At 39.5% G+C, this 11,964-nt stretch overlaps 1 pseudogene; it reads right to left on the reverse strand.

The window, feature by feature from the left end:
• Positions 1–848, reverse strand: part of LOC137777416 (elongation factor 1-alpha 1-like) — a 64,806-nt pseudogene extending 63,958 nt beyond the window's left edge.
• Between the last annotated feature and the right edge of the window lie 11,116 nt (positions 849–11,964).

Genomic DNA, 11,964 nt, shown 5'->3' on the forward strand with positions numbered 1-11,964 from the left:
GGCTAAGTATAAATAGCATACAGTTAGAAAATCAGAGATTTCCATAAGCTAGTTTGTCAAAAGAAAACCTTTTCCCCTTTGAGGCAAGAATCTGTGAGTGTGGTGAGTTTGGCTTAATGTGGAGGCCACAGAGAGGGTAGCAGGTGGGGAAGAGAATGATCTGGGAGTAGAAGGGGGAAGTCCTTTCTTACTAAAATAAAATGCACAGGTGAATCATGACAGGAGGAAGAATTCAAAAAAACAGGGAAAAAATAGACCGCCCCTGAAAAAATGTACATGGGGAGACAGCTGGGAGGGACATTTTTGTCACACTAACATTTATTTTGCAACTAAAGTACGTGTGTGTGTGTTGGTTTTAAGGAGAGGAAGAGCTATAGGAAATAGATGACAATATTTAAAGTGAATATTAATTTTTAATCTCCACACATGCTTGTCTTAACATGCATGGCTCAGATGCCTTCTAGGGAAGGTCTGGCTGTTTAAAGTTCATGCATCCTGTATGTTCACCTTAAATCTGCTGCCCAAACACAAAGGCAGCAATCACTACAAATTTCAGCTGTCAGACCAGTTGAGTCTGGACCACCTGAGTCATCAATACTCACAGGATCCTGTTGACTTGCTCTGGGCTCAGCCAGCGGGGAGATGACTTTACTCAGAGTGAAAGTCAAGGAAGCCTGTTTTTCTCAGAACCTTTGACCTGAAAGTGACCCCAAGTGTCACTTAGTTCCTGTTTCTGGGTCTGAGATGAGTTGCACTGATACCAGTCTGCAGTGTTCACTGGTTTTCCTTTCATTAAACACATCCTGGAACGAGATTCCTCGGACGTCTTCAGTGCGAGTGTATTGCATGTTTAACGGCCGTAGTGTGAACCCTTTTCTGCCTTTGCTCACGTGGTGAATCGTGCCTGGCTACTCAATTTTTCCCTCCTCAGCCATCTCACGTCGCTTATCCCTCTTAGCCTGAGACAGATTCCTGCCTCCCATGTGCCTTTTAGTTGTGGACAGTAGCCGTTTAAGTACTTTATTGTTACATGATATTCCATAATCCTTCCGTCCACACTACACTTAATTGCTTCTGAAGTCTTATGTTTCCCCCAAGTGGTTCCCAGTCTTTCATCAAATTCTAAAATAGGGGAATATTTTTGCTCTCAAGTTGACTTTCGGATTGTTTTAAAAGTTCTATGTGCCTAACATATTAGACACTGAGAAAATTTCCAAGTTCAAAACAAACTAGTCATAGAGTGTAGTGTGGAGAGAAAGCTGCTCAGGAAACGAACTCATACAATAGATGGTCTTAAATCCCTGACTGAAACATTTGGACTTTATTATCTGGAGTTGGTATATGCGAGCTCTTGGAGATTTTTAAATGGGAGAACACTAAGGCGTAAAGTGTTGATGGAGGGGTGGGTATTTTTATGAAGGCAAATTAGCAGGGAGTAAAGGGTCAGAGAGGGAGGTCTTAGGAACTTGGGACAGAAATCCCTCTGTGAGTTGATTGTATTAGGAACATTTTTCTTAAATAAATTAAAAATACTTTTTGTATGATAGAAGCAATGTAGGTTTGAGAGAACACAGAAATTTCTGAAAAGTATAAGGAAGAAAAAACTAACAACTAGAGATAATTATTAACATTTCATTGTAGTTCTATGGATATAATTGAGATCATATAATATATGCAGTTTAACACCTTAACTTTTTAAACTTAGTAAAAATATTTGCCCACATTACTATTATTTAAAATATGATCTATGAATGATCATTCAGTTTATCAAGTGGATGCTCTATACTTTAGCTTTTCTGCTTTGGTTGTACATCTAGATTATTTCCAGTTTGTAGCTCTCAGGGGTCAAAATGAAGTAGTCATCTTTGCCCAAATATCTTTGTCCACTTCCTTGATGATTAGCTTAGCATAGATTCTTAGGATCAATGGGCCAGAGGGCAATGGACCTTTTCATGTTCTTCACTAATTGTGTTCTGTAGAGACATTTGCTTTGCTTTCCCATAGGAAGCGTGTGACACTGAAAAGAGTCATTTAAAAATCTTTGTGAACTTGATAGACACAAAGGGTATCACTGTGATAAATATTTATCTGCAAGTTAAATAATGTGGTTGAAAGGTTCAGTCAACATTCACTGTACCTGTGGGGGGCAGCCCTTGCCCCCAAATTTGTTACAATTCTCAGCTAGTTAGCAAGAGGGCTGAGAAGGGAGCCCAGATGTTCTGCCTCCCAGATAAATGACCTCTTTAACTCCCCATCTTTTACCAGATGACATTGACTAAGGATAAATGTAAGACCCTTCACTTCCAATAAGGAACATGCCTAAACCCTGGTGGAAAAAATATGCTTAGTGGCTACAAAAGTGAAAAAAAAAACATTTAGGGTGTTGGTGTGCAGAAACCCCAGAATGAATGAATGAGCAAAACCAAAGCAAAACAAACATGTACAAGCCCAACCAGACCACAGGTGATGTTAACACAAGCCTAACACTTAGAATGTCAGGGATGAAGGTCCCATGTTCTCCATGTTTGAGAGGTCAGCAGCTTAGTTGATTTGCGGGCTGTTGGAGGCCCTGATTTCAGGTACTAGGTCTGGAGCGATCAATGGTTGCAGGAGCTCTGGTGACATTGCATGTGTGGCAACATGGAAGACTGCATTCTTCTTTCTATGGATCCGAAGGATGGAACAAGAATCCCTACATGGCTGAGGTTTCCTCTTCCTTTTAGGAAGGAGGGATTGGCTGGTAGGCCTACAATTTGGAATGGGCTGCCTTGGAGGGAATGAGTTCCCTCAAGCCTGATCTGAATAAACTCTTGGCAAGAATATGAAGATATCTGAACACTGAGTGTGAGACTAAGATGGGTGACTTGTGGGTGGGATGTTTCTAGAGGGGTGCTGTCCAGAGCCAAGTTGACTGGTGCTGGCTGGGTTGGGGGGGTGTGTGATTACGGCCGTTGTGTGTGTGTGTGTGTGTGTGTGTGCGCGCACGCACGCGCACGCACGCACGTAAATTGTGAGGCCTGAAAAGTGTTAATTATTGCCCCATGTGTAGGAGGGTGCTTGTTACTCCGCTCAAGTGATAGCCAAACCTTAGGTTCCATTCCAACCCTGTGACGTTCTGATTCTCTGAATTTGATTTAAGATAGACTGACTTGAAGAAGGAACAGAGAGACCCTCTAATGTATCCCAAATGGGTCTCCATATGTGCATGTCCACTGACATTGGCCTACACCTGCCACATCACCTCATTCTTACTGGGAAACTAGCTGCAGGTTATGTTCAATGGGAAATGATCAGCTAGTTAGTTAGAACAAATAATATTACTATGCATTATATTATATATACATTTGTATATGAAATCTTTAATAAAATGTATTGCCCTGCTACTCTTCTGAATGAACATCACATCCTTGTCTGAAGATCAAATCAATTGAGGGTACAATTCAACTAGTTCGAACTGAGCAATGCATCCGTTGCATTCAGAGCATTGCTTCATACCTGCTCTCAGGATGAGGTAATGAATTGGTAGAGGAATTGTTTCAGCTCATAAAAAAAAAAAAAAAAAAAAACAACTGAAAGAGTCCATTACCTATGGCTTGTGACTAATGGCATGAATATCTAAGGATATTCTCACTGCAAAGCTATCTGCAATATTAAATACTGTGGCAAGGAAGAATTAGTCATAAGATGATGGTAACAAACTGTGCTCATCAAGTTTCTCTTATTGTCAGGCGCTCTGCAAAAGAGGTTTTACAAATGTCACCTCTGAAAAGTGGGTATAATCATCGCTATTTTATAGATAAAGCGTGCTGCTGGGTTTGAGCTCCCTGTCAGGGAGAGAACAGTGAGGTACACCTGTGCTTCACTTTGAAGGTAACTACGTGAAACATCAGAGGTAGAATTTAATGAGTTCTCTACAAATCGATGAGAGGAAGACAAACAACCAGGTGGGGAAAACGGAAAAAACATGAGAAGTTATTTCACACAGAGGACAAAGGATGAACAGAGGCAAAGATGTTCCACCTTCTTAGTAATTGAGAATTGTAAAATAAAATCATACAATAGCTTTTCCATCACTGGGCTGGCAAAACTGGCAAAATATAAAAGTCTGACATACCAAATATTGGCAAGAACATGAAGCAATGAAATACTTATCCTCCAAAGAATACTAAATGGAGAAAATTAGGGTTTCCTAGTATAGCTGAAGATGCATCTACCCAGTGATCCTGCATTTTCACTCACTGGACAATCTCTCAAAAACCCACACAAGAGGACATTACAAAAATCTTCACAGCAGCACTACTTTTAAAGCAAAACTTAAATTTGGTATCTAAATATCCAACTTAAATATCCAAAGGAGATAGATACAAAAATTGTGGAATATTCATACAATAGAATACAATATAGTAGTTTCCTTGAGTGAACTGGAATTACACTTCTCAAAATATTTGAATGTCACAAATATAATATTGAATGAAATAAAACGTTGCATAAGTATATAGTACTTTTTATATAAACGCTAAAAAACCCTACACAAGAATATATTGCTTAAGGAATACACACACACACACACACACACACACAAACACACACACACACACGTCAGAATGATAAACAAGTTTAGGATGGTGAGTCTGGAGGGTGGGAGAGAGGTACACAGGAAACTTGGTAATTATGATTTCTGAGGCTAGGTCTTGCTTATATGACTTATGACTTATTGAATTATTTAGCTGTTAACTATTGCTGACGCCCATTTAAATAGAAAATTTTAAATGTGAAAATCAGAGAGGAAGAATAAAGTGAATTAATTGAGGAAGTTTCAGCAGAAAGCAGCATTTCTCATCGCCATAACAAAGCAAACCTGTTTGGATTCCTTCCTTCCCCTTTCTCATTAGCAAACAATGTTCTCCAGTTTCTCTGATTTTTCAGGGTAGTTGAGAACCTGCAGTAAAGGTTTTGATTTTCTGTTGTTTTTAATTGCAAAGGTTGCAATCCCCAAGTCAGTTGTGGCTTCAGAGCCAAGCAGTTCATTCCCCCAGTACCGGGAAACACATTTGGTACAGAAACCATCTCTGGAAGTGCAAGTTTCACGTCCTTAGCCTCAGCGACAAAGTGAAGTGTCAGCCATGTCCCATCAGAGGGAGGCCTGCAGGAGGGCTGGGACGCCCGTCTTAACTTCCTAAGCTTTGGAGCAACTATACTGACTGAACTTGGCATGCAAGTTGATCCTCAAACTATACAAAACAGGACAGGACACAGATTCCTCTATTTATAAGGTAGAAACTGAACAAGACAACAAAAAAGATTCAGAAATAACTTTCAACACTGCTTATAACAATAGTTCTGTATGCGAGTCACTTGATATTTTTTATAGTAATGCTAGTTTGGGGGCATAAAGCTTGCAAAATGTATAAGTACAGAGGAACCTCACTTAATGCTGATGTCAGGGGAAAAGTAATAAAGATCTCCACTTCCGGCTTACCAAGGGGGCCTCAGAGTAAAGAGCCCTAGGGAGCCCTGAGATCTTTTAAAAAGATCCCTGAAATCAAAACCATTTTCATCGTAATATTAAGACCTTCTCTGTCTTTTTTACTCTCATTCCCTCACCAGTGGACAGTGGAGTTTCTCAGAGGCTACATGACATGTAACATCATAAGAGACTGGATATGAGAATCCAACTGTCTTCTGTTAAATTAGACATTAAATAAGAGATTTCCAAACACTGAGTATGCATATGTAGAGGTATGTAGAACAATACCACTTTTCTCAATAAGTCTGTTTGTTTTGGAAAGTAGAGTTATTTTTCATAAAATATATGATATTTATATTAATGTGTAGAGAGTATTGTTATTTTAAGTAAATAAGAAAATAAATGTTTAAACCACTCTCCAGTTTAATTTCTAACATAGTAAATATCGACAGATATAACCCACATAAACAAAAGCATTTTGGAATCCTCAATAATTTTTAAGAGTGTAGAAATTTGCAAACCACTGGCTTCCAGCTTATCACAGAAAGCTTTGCTGTCATCTCCTCTTGCTGCTATGGCTGCTTTTCTCACTGTTCGGAATCCCACAAGGACCACCACAAATAGCTTGGCCAGAAATCTGTTGAATGGAGATTACATTTTATATTTTTTTCTAAGTCTCAGTGTCCTCCGGGATGTCTCTGGGTGTCTCCTGATGGTCAGGGCAACAAGTCCCTGTTGATATCGTCAGAGTTGGAAGTTTCAGACAGGAACAGTTTTCCTGCTCCAGGTATTTGAGGATCCCCGTGGGATGTCTGCTTTACAGAAGTTAACAGCACGACCAAGGCAGATAAATAATATTCCCTAAAAGCCATCTGGGGAGATTAACCAAGGTGGCAGAGTAGAAGGATGTGCTCTCACTCCCTCTTGCGAGAGCACCAGAATCACAACTGGCTGCTGGACAATCATCGACAGGAAGACACTGGACTTCACCAAGGAGGATACCCCACATCCAAGGACAGAGGAAAAGCCACAGTGAGACGGTAGGAGGGGCGCAATCAGAGTAAAATCAAATCCCGTAAGTGCTGGGTGGGGGACTCACAGACTGGCGAGCACTTATACCACAGAAGTCCACCCACTGGAGTGAAGGTTCTGAGCCCCACGTCAGGCTTCCCAACCTGGGGGTCCGGCAACGGGAGGAGGAATTCCTAGAGAATCAGACTTTGAAGCCTAGTGGGAATTAATTGCAGGACTTCGACAGGACTGGGGGAAAAAGAGACCCCAATCTTGGAGGTCGCACACAAAATAGTGTGTGCATCGGGACCCAGGGGAAGGAGCAGTGACCCTGGGGGAGACTGAACCAGACATACCTGCTGGTGTTGGGGGGGGTCTCCTGCAGAGGCGGGGGCTGGCTCTGTTTCACCGTGGGGACAAGGACACTGGCAGCGGAGGTTCTGGGAAGTACTCCTTGGCGTAAGCCTTCCCAGAGTCTGCCATTAGCCCCACCAAAGAGCCCGGGTGGGCTCCAGTGTTCGGTTGCCTCGGGCAAAACAACCAACAGGGAGGGAACCCAGCCCCACCCATCGACAGTCAAGTGGATTAAAGTTTTACGGAGCTCTGACCACCACAGCAACAGTCAGCTCTACCCACCACCAGAGCCTCCCATCAAGCCTCTTAGATAGCCTCAACCACCAGAGGGCAGACAGCAGAAGCAAGAAAAACTACAATCCTGCAGCCTGTGGGAAAAAAAACACATTTACAGAAAGATAGGCAAGATGAAAACGCAGAGGGCTATATACCAGATGAAGGAACAAGAAAAAACCCCAGAAAAACAACTAAATGAAGTGGAGATAGGCAACCTTCCAGAAAAAGAATTCAGAATAATGATAGTGAAGATGATCCAGGACCTCAGAATAAGAATGGAGGCAAAGATTGAGAAGATGCAAGAAATGATTAACAAAGACCTAGAAGAATTAAAGAACAAACAAACAGAGATTAACAATACAATAACTGAAATGAAAACTACACTAGAAGGAATCAATAGTAGAACAACTGAGGCAGAAGAATGGATAAGTGACCTGGAAGACAGAATGGTGGAATTCACTGCTGCAGAACAGAATAAAGAAAAGAATGAAAAGAAATGAAGACAGCCTAAGAGACCTCTGGGACAACATTAAATGCAACAACATTCGCATTATAGGGGTCCCAGAAGGAGAAGAGAGAGAGAAAGGACCAGAGAAAATATTTGAAGAGATTATAGTCGAAAACTTCCCTAACATGGGAAAGGAAATAGCCACCCAAGTCCAGGAAGCACAGCAAGTCCCACACAGGATAAACCCAAGGAGAAGCACACCAAGACATATAGTAATCAAAGTGGCAAAAATTAAAGACAAAGAAAAATTATTGAAAGCAGCAAGGGAAAAACGACAAATAACATACAAGGGAACTCCCATAAGGTTAACAGCTGATTTCTCAGCAGAAACTCTACAAGCCAGAAGGGAGTGGCATGATATACTTAAAGTGATGAAAGGGAAGAACCTACAACCAAGATTACTCTACCCGGCAAGGATCTCATTTAGATTTAATGGAGAAATCAAAAGCTTTACAGACAAGCAAAAGCTAAGAGAATTCAGCACCACCAAACCAGCTCTACAACAAATGCTAAAGGAACTTCTCTAAGTGGGAAACACAAGAGAAGAAAAGGACCTACAAAAACAAACCCAAAACAATTAAGAAAATGGTCATAGGAACATACATATCAATAATTACCTTAAACATGAATGGATTAAATGCTCCAGCCAAAAGACACAGGCTTGCTGAATGGATAGAAAAAAAAGACCCATATATATGCTGTCTACAACAGACCCACTTTAGACCTAGGGACACATACAGACTGAAAGTGAGGGGATGGAAAAAGATATTCCATGCAAATGGAAATCAAAAGAAAGCTGGAGTAGCTGTACTCATATCAGATAAAATAGACTTTAAAATAAAGAATGTTACAAGAGACAAGGAAGGACACTACATAATGATCAAGCGATCAATCCAAGAAGAAGATATAACAATTATAAATATATCTTCACCCAACATGGGAGCACCTCAATACATAAGGCAACTGCTAACAGCTATAAAAGAGGAAATGGACAGTAACACAATAATAGTGGGGGACTTTAACACCTCACTTACACCAATGGACAGATCATCCAAAATAAAAATAAATAAGGAAACAGAAGCTTTAAATGACACAATAGACCAGATAGATTTAATTGATATTTATAGGACATTCCATCCAAAAACAGCAGATTACACGTTCTTCTCAAGTGCGCATGGAACATTCTCCAGGATAGATCATATCTTGGGTCACAAATCAAGCCTCAGTAAATTTAAGAAAATTGAAATCATATCAAGCATCTTTTCTGACCACAACGCTATGAGATTAGAAATGAATTACAGGGAAAACAACGTAAAAAACACAAACACGTGGAGGCTAAACAATATGTTACTAAATAACCAAGAGATCACTGAAGAAATCAAAGAGGAAATCAAAAAATACCTAGAGACAAATGACAATGAAAACACGACGACCCAAAACCTATGGGATGCAGCAAAAGCAGTTCTAAGACGGAAGTTTATAGCTATACAAGCCTACCTAAAGAAACAAGAAAAATCTCGAGTAAACAATCTAACCTTACACCTAAAGGAGCTAGAGAAAGAAGAACAAACAAAACCCAAAGTTAGCAGGAGGAAAGAAATCAAAAAGATCAGAGCGGAAATAAATGAAATAGAAACAAAGCAAACAATAGCAAAGATCAATAAAACTAAAAGCTGGTTCTTTGAGAAGATAAACAAAATTGATAAGCCATTAGCCAGATTCATCAAGAAAAAGAGGGAGAGGACTGAAATCAGTAAAATCAGAAATGAAAAAGGAGAAGTTACAACAGACACCACAGAAATACAAAGCATCCTAAGAGACTACTACAAGCAACTTTATGCCAATAAAATGGACAACCTGGAAGAAATGGACAAATTCTTAGAAAGGTATAACCTTCCAAGACTAAACCAGGAAGAAGCAGAAAATATGAACAGACCAATCACAAGTAATGAAATTGAAACTGTGATTAAAAATCTTCCAACAAACAAAAGTCCAGGACCAGATGGCTTCAGATGAATTCTCCCAAACATTTAGAGAAGAGCTAACACCCATCCTTCTCAACCTCTTCCAAAAAATTGCAGAGGAAGGAACACTCCCAAACTCATTCTATGAGGCCACCATCACCCTGATACCAAAACCAGACAAAGATACTACAAAAAAAGAAAATTACAGACCAATATCACTGATGAATATAGATGCAAAAGTCCTCAACAAAATACTAGCAAACAGAATCCAACAACACATTAAAAGGATCATACACCATGATCAAGTGGGATTTATCCCAGGGATGCAAGGATTCTTCAATATATGCAAATCAATCAATGTGATACTCCATATTAACAAATTGAAGAATAAAAACCATATGATCATCTCAATAGATGCAGAAAAAGCTTTTGACAAAATTCAACACCTATTTATGATAAAAACTCTCCAGAAAGTGGGCATAGAGGGAACCTACCTCAACATAATAAAGGCAATATATGACAAACCCACGGCAAACATCATTCTCAATGGTGAAAAACTGAAAGCATTTCCTCTAAGATCAGAAACGAGACAAGGATGTCCACTCTCACCACTATTATTCAACATAGTTCTGGAAGTCCTAGCCACGGCAATCAGAGAAGAAAAAGAAATAAAAGGAATACAAACTGGAAAAGAAGAAGTAAAACTGTCACTGTTTGCAGATGACATGATACTATACATAGAGAATCCTAAAACTGCCACCAAAAAACTGCTAGAGCTAGATAATGAATATGGTAAAGTTGCAGGATACAAAATTAATGCACAGAAATCTCTTGCATTCCTATACACTAATGATGAAAAATCTGAAAGAGAAATTATGGAAACACTCCCATTTACCATTGCAACAAACAGAATAAAATACCTAGGAATAAACCTACCTAGAGAGACAAAAGACCTGTATGCAGAAAACTATAAGACACTGATGAAAGAAATTAAAGATGATACCAACAGATGGAGAGATATACCATGTTCTTGGATTGGAAGAATCAACATTGTGAAAATGATTATACTACCCAAAGCAATCTATAGATTCAATGCAATCCCTATCAAATTACCAATGGCATTTTTTACGGAGCTAGAACAAATCATCTTAAAATTTGTATGGAGACACAAAAGACCCCCGAATAGCCAAAGCAGTCTTGAGGGAGAAAAACGGAGCTGGAGGAATCAGACTCCCTGACTTCAGACTATACTACAAAGCTACAGTAATCAAGACAATATGGTACTGGCACAAAAACAGAAACATAGATCAATGGAACAACATAGAAAGCCCAGAGATAAACCCACGCACCTATGGTCAACTAATCTATGACAAAGGAGGCAAAGATATACAATGGAGAAAAGACAGTCTCTTCAATAAGTGGTGCTGGGAAAACTGGAGAGCTACATGTCAAAGAATGAAATTAGAATACTCCCTAACACCATACACAAAAATAAACTCAAAATGGATTCGAGACCTAAATGTAAGACTGGACACTATAAAACTCTTAGAGGAAAACATAGGAAGAACACTCTTTGACATAAATCACAGCAAGATCTTTTTTGATCCACCTCCTAGAGTAATGGAAATAAAAACAGAAATAAGCAAATGGGACCTAATGAAACATCAAAGCTTTTGCACAGCAAAGGAAACCATAAACAAGACGAAAAGACAACCCTCAGAATGGGAGAAAATATTTGCAGATGGATCAATGGACTAAGGATTAATCTCCAAAATATATAAACAGCTCATTCAGCTCAATATTAAAGGAACAAACACCCCAATCCAAAAATGGGAAGAAGACCTAAATAGACATTTCTCCAAAGAAGACATACAGACGGCCACGAAGCACATGAAAAGATGCTCAACATCACTAATTATTAGAGAAATGCAAATCAAAACTACAATGAGGTATCACCTCACACCGGTTAGAATGGGCATCATCCGAAAATCTACAAACAACAAATGCTGGAGAGGGTGTGGAGAAAAGGGAACCCTCTTGCACTGTTGGTGGGAATGTAAATTGATACAGCCACTATGGAGAACAATATGGAGGTTCCTTAAAAAACTAAAAATAGAATTAACCATATGATCCAGCAATCCCACTACTGGGCATATACCCAGAGAAAAACTGTAATTCAAAAAGACACATGCACCCCAATGTTCATTGCAGCACTATTTACAATAGCCAGGTCATGGAAGCAACCTCAATGCCCATCGACTGACGAATGGCCAAAGAAGATGTGGTACATATATACAATGGAATATTACTCAGCCATAAAAAGGAACGAAATTGAGTCATTTGTTGAGACGTGGATGGATCTAGAGACTGTCATACAGAGTGAA

The sequence above is a fragment of the Eschrichtius robustus genome, chromosome 15, assembly GCF_028021215.1.
Source record: "Eschrichtius robustus isolate mEscRob2 chromosome 15, mEscRob2.pri, whole genome shotgun sequence".
NCBI classification, from domain to species: Eukaryota; Metazoa; Chordata; class Mammalia; order Artiodactyla; family Eschrichtiidae; genus Eschrichtius; species Eschrichtius robustus.